The 5000-nt window shown below is 69.7% G+C and overlaps 5 non-coding genes across 5 annotated transcripts; 2 read left to right on the top strand and 3 right to left on the bottom strand.

The window, feature by feature from the left end:
- Positions 1-549: 549 nt before the first annotated feature.
- TRNAE-CUC (transfer RNA glutamic acid (anticodon CUC)) lies at positions 550-621 on the bottom strand. Its single transcript has one exon. It is a non-coding gene; the product is annotated as a tRNA-Glu (tRNA).
- Positions 622-866: 245 nt separating this feature from the next.
- Positions 867-938, bottom strand: TRNAG-UCC (transfer RNA glycine (anticodon UCC)). Its single transcript has one exon. It is a non-coding gene; the product is annotated as a tRNA-Gly (tRNA).
- A 712-nt stretch (positions 939-1650) lies between these two features.
- TRNAD-GUC (transfer RNA aspartic acid (anticodon GUC)) lies at positions 1651-1722 on the bottom strand. Its single transcript has one exon. It is a non-coding gene; the product is annotated as a tRNA-Asp (tRNA).
- Positions 1723-2348: 626 nt separating this feature from the next.
- TRNAL-CAG (transfer RNA leucine (anticodon CAG)) lies at positions 2349-2431 on the top strand. The gene has a single exon. It is a non-coding gene; the product is annotated as a tRNA-Leu (tRNA).
- A 1065-nt stretch (positions 2432-3496) lies between these two features.
- On the top strand, positions 3497-3567 carry TRNAG-GCC (transfer RNA glycine (anticodon GCC)). Its single transcript has one exon. It is a non-coding gene; the product is annotated as a tRNA-Gly (tRNA).
- Positions 3568-5000: the final 1433 nt, after the last annotated feature.

Raw genomic sequence — 5000 nt, forward strand, 5'->3', positions numbered from 1 at the left:
GCAGGACCCGGCACGTGGCCCGACTTGTGGGAGATTGCCCTGCCGCCCCCGCCCCCACGACGGCGACGGGAAGGAAGGAGGGGGAGGCTCGTCAGCCCTCGGGTGGGTCGCGGCGGCAGCGGTCCACGGGCGCCGGAGGGTCCCCACGCATGCGGTGTCGGGACGCGGGTTTGTGTGCATGTGGCGACAGCGGGGAGGGGGAGAGGCTGCCCCGGCCACTCGGGCTGAGGACCCACCGGGAGCGGGAGCGAGGGGAGCGGCCGAGGAGGAGGAGGAGCGGAAGGCGCCAAAGCCCTCAGGTGGGCGAGCCAGGCCAAAAGGGCCGCGGGCGGCTGGACCGTGCACGGCTTGGGCTTGGGCTTGGGCTGGGCGGGCGTGCAGGGTTCCGGGGAACCCTGTTGGGGTCGCCGAGGGCGCGGGGCGAGGGCGAAGCCGGCGAGCAGTGGCCTGGGCTAAAAGAGGGGATGGGGTGGTGGGGATCGCCTCGTGGGCGGGCGGCCTCGCGCGCTGGAGAGGCGAGGTCGGTGGGCAGGGGAGAAGAAGAAAGATTTCCCTGACCGGGAATCGAACCCGGGCCGCGGCGGTGAGAGCGCCGAATCCTAACCACTAGACCACCAGGGAGCGTGAAGCCTCGGCCCTGGCCTGCAGCTCCTGGGCCCGGCGCCCAGGCCCCGGCCCACTCCAGGGAGCTCCAAGTGCAGCCGCCCGGCGCCCTTGGCAGTTGGCGTGGCCCTAGCCTCCTCTCCGCCTGCAGCACACTCGAAGCTCAAAACACTGCGCGCACCCGGCCGCGGTGCGAGCTACTGGGCTCCCGGGCCCCAGCCCCGGCTGGGCCGTCGCTGGAGCTTGGCAAAAGGTGGGCGGGCTGCGTTGGCCGGGAATCGAACCCGGGTCAACTGCTTGGAAGGCAGCTATGCTCACCACTATACCACCAACGCTGCACGGCCCGAGCCGGCCCCAGACGCCAGGCCCTCGGCTCGCACGAGCGCATTCCCGCCGCCAGGTCCGCCTGGCGCAGCTCCGTCACGACGCCCTGCACGCAGCTCGGCAGCTCGGCAGCTCGGCAGCTCTGCCGCTCGGCACCGCCACAGGCGCCACCCACCCACGGCCGTCCACCGGGCGGAGTCGCCCCAGTCCCTCGCGCCCTGCCCTGGACCGCCTCTGGGGGGCGCTCTCGCTGCCTTGCCGCTGCCGGGGGCCTCCGCGACCTCCCAACCCGCCCCCCGGCTGGCCGGACGAAGCCCTGGTGCAGCGGCCGCTCGGCAAGGCCGCTTCCCGCAGCCAGAGGGCACGGATCCGCCTGCCAGCCGTCTCGGCAGCTGGGCAGCTGGGCAGCTGGGCATCTGTGCGTCGCGTCGCCAGGGGCCCAGGGCGGCAGCCACTTGAGGCGGGGGCTCTCGTCCGGCGCCGTGGGGACGGGCGAGAGGAGGCCCTGGCTCGGCCGTGGCGACCAACCCAGCGCCCCGCGAGGAAGAAGGGAATGGGAGTGGGGGTGGGAGTGGGCATGTATATGGTCGGCGGTGGGCGGGCTGGGCACGAGATGGCGCCCTGCGGCTCGCTGGAGGGCGGAGGGAGGACAAGAAGGGGTCCCCGGGGGCGAGCGGCTGGACGGGCGGAGAGCGGCGCCAGCCACCAAAAAGGGCGTCTGGCCTCCCCGTCGGGGAATCGAACCCCGGTCTCCCGCGTGACAGGCGGGGATACTCACCACTATACTAACGAGGACGGCGGCGGCTGGCGCCCTGACGCCCGACCGCTCCGCGGCTGCCGGCCGTCGCCTACCCTGCCCTCGAACGCCTGCCCGCCGCGGGCGCCCGCCACGTGCCCGTGCGCGGCCCCGCCCCGACACCAAACCAACCAACCCCGTCGCCCAACAAAGCGGCCCCCGCCCGCGACCCGTCCTGGGAGCGGGACGAGCACCAGCACTCGCACCCGGGAGTGGGGTGGGGAGCGGTGGGGTGGGGGCCGGAGGGAGCGAGGCGGGCGGCGCTGCCTCCTCCGAGCGCGCGCTGCCTATCGCCCCCGACGCGGGCTTCGTGCCGGGAGGAAGAGGTCCTCGAGGGCAAGCGAGGCCGCGTGTGTGCGGGAGGTGGGCGCGCGCCGCGCCGCGGCTCCGCGGCAGCCGCGCTGGTGGCGGCCGAGGCCGGGCGCGGGGGCGGCGCCGGCGGAGGCCGAGCCAGGGGCGTCTGCTGACCTGGCTCCGCGTCCGGTCGGCCCGCGCGCCCGTCGCGTCCCGTGGCGCGCGCACACAGCCGCCCGCCAGGCGCCAAGCGCGCGCGCGCGCCAGGCCGAGAGCCCGGCGGTTGGCGTCGGCTCCCAGCCAGGCGAGCGGCGGCGAGCCTGGCACCGCCGTCAGGATGGCCGAGCGGTCTAAGGCGCTGCGTTCAGGTCGCAGTCTCCCCTGGAGGCGTGGGTTCGAATCCCACTCCTGACAAGCCCACCTTTTAGCACGCACAAACAATGCGCCCGGCCAGGCCTGCGCCGCCCCTGACGGCCGGACGCTCCGTGCCGCACTCGCGCTCCTGCCACCTCGCCGCACTTCCAGCTCCTGCGGTACCCACGCCTCTCGGACGCCGGAGCCTCTTAGGCACAGCCACGCCTGCCTGCCTGGCGCCCATAGGCCCGTGAGCGGGCTCCAGCGACCCGAACCCTCGCGAAAATGCATTTCTCCTCCCTTCCTCGTGTCACCCCCTTCATTCCCCCATCCTCTCTTCCTCTTTCCTTCCTTCCTCACTTCCACCTCTCTTCCTTCTCAGCCTCCCTCCACCCTCCCTGCCCTCCTGCCTGCCTTTCTTCGCTCTGCGGTCGTGCGTCGCACCAAAAGCACTAGAGCGGGACCCGCGCGGGGTGCCGCCGGCCAAAGCGCAAACACCTTTGGTCTCTGGCCGTAGCGTCCCTCGGGGGCGCCGGCGGCGCTGGGAGGCCGCCGTCTCAGACGCAGAGACACACGTCCACGCGCACACGCACGCAGATTCAGACACGCGCGAGCGCAGACGTGCAGACACAGACGTGCGATGCACACACCCACACGGACACACGCGGGCACCGCCACCACCCCCAGGCAGCGCGCAGCCCGCGCTCCCTTCTCCACCCCCAGTCCGGCCTGGCACACGCGGCACAGGCTAGATATCCCGCCGCCAAAGGGCCTCGGAGTCGGGGCTGCGGCTCTGAAGGGATCGTCGGTGCTCAGCCGCACCCGCCACAGATGGGCTGCCCTGGTGGGCGTTCACTCGCGCGCTCGGGTCACGCTTGGTCTGGCTCCCGGCTTCCTCTGGCGACCGCGTCCGTGTGGCGGCGGCCCCGTACTGGGGAGTGCAGGTAGGTGCAGGATGGGCCGAGTCCTCCTCCGTCCCTCTGCGCCTTAGTGCTACCGTCCCGCAATCCGCACGGCCCTCTAGGGCCCTAGCCGTGCCCGGGGCCTCCCTTTTGGGCCACGCGTCCGCCTCCTGCTCAAATTGAACAAGTTGAACAAGCGCGTCGGGTGGTGGTGGCCACGGGAGCATGGGTGGTTCAGTGGTAGAATTCTCGCCTGCCACGCGGGAGGCCCGGGTTCGATTCCCGGCCCATGCAGCGTGCCGTGCCCTTTTGCTCCAGCCAGCACGCGGCCAGCCCCCGGCTACGCTTCCTCTCCACCGCCCGCCCAGGCACCTGCGCGGCTCCCGCCCAACGCTCAGCCACGCGCCTCCCGTCCTGCCCGCTAACCCGCACACACGGTTTTCTCTCCACTACCCTCACCCCGCTGCAGGCACGCCTGTCACTTCAAGGACTCCTGCCGCACACCACGGGCGTCTGCACTGCCGCTCGCACGCCCCACTTCTCCACCTTTCACCGCGTTTCCTCGCTCTCTGCCTCGCTCTGCCCACACTCCCACAATTGGACTGTCTTCAAACAACCACTACCAAAGAAGTCACCACCCCTACAAGTCACTCATCCCTAGTCGCGTTCTCCCGCAGGGCCACAAAGTCTTTATGGCGCGTGAGGAGGTTTCCAGCAATTCCACAGTATCATCGCAGCGCGCGCCCTCTGGGTTCCCTTCATCCCGCGACATTTCTGCTCAACCACTGGCTCCGCTCCTCTCCTCGTGGCACCACTGAAGCCACCGCCACCCCCACCAGCCCCAAGACCCACCCAGTCGGCACCAGCGCGATACACCTCCACGACTCACGACCACCACCCTGCGCCCCAGAACTCTCAGCACCAACCGCATGTCCACCGCCAGCCCCACCACCATGCTCCCACCGTGGTCCCCACTACCACCTCTACCAGCCTCCGGCTTTCTCAGTCCTCCTTTGTCAAAGATTGCCTGCTGCATTTGTCGCTTTGGCCTCTTTTCATCTCAATCCCTCCACGCCCCCGCCACCCCCGCCCACACACACACACACGCAAAGACACACACACACACACACATGCACCCCTGAGATCTGACTGCTTAGCCTGATGGGAGGGAGGTCGTTGATGTCTCTCGGGCAGTTACAGTCTCCGCCCCACTGGGACGGCGTCTAGACCTGGAGTCAAGACAGCTCTCCGCTGTCAAGGTCCTTCCCCTGACCGCTTCCCACCCGCACTCCCACCATGTCCACATCAAAGTCCACCGCCATGGCCACTCCCACACACCGTTTTCTCTCCACTACCCTTACCCCGCTGGAGGCACGCCTGTCACTTCAAGGACTCCTGCCAGGCACCGCGTCTGCACTGCCACTCGCACGCCCCACTTCTCCAACTTTCGCGGTGTTTCCTCGCTCTCTGGCTGGCTCTGCCCACACTCCTACAATTAGACTGTGTTTGCACAACCAGTACCGACGAAGTTGCCACCCCTAGGACTCACTCTTCCCTCGTTGCGTTCTCCCGCAGGACCACAAAGTCGTTATGGCGAGTGGCGAGGTTTCCAGCAATTCCACAGTATCATCGCAGCGCGCGCCCTCTGGGTTCCCTTCATCCCGCGACATTTCTGCTCAACCACTGGCTCCGCTCCTCTCCTCGTGGCACCACTGAAGACACTGCCA

The sequence above is a fragment of the Manis javanica genome, chromosome 14 (assembly GCF_040802235.1).
Source record: "Manis javanica isolate MJ-LG chromosome 14, MJ_LKY, whole genome shotgun sequence".
NCBI lineage: Eukaryota > Metazoa > Chordata > Mammalia > Pholidota > Manidae > Manis > Manis javanica.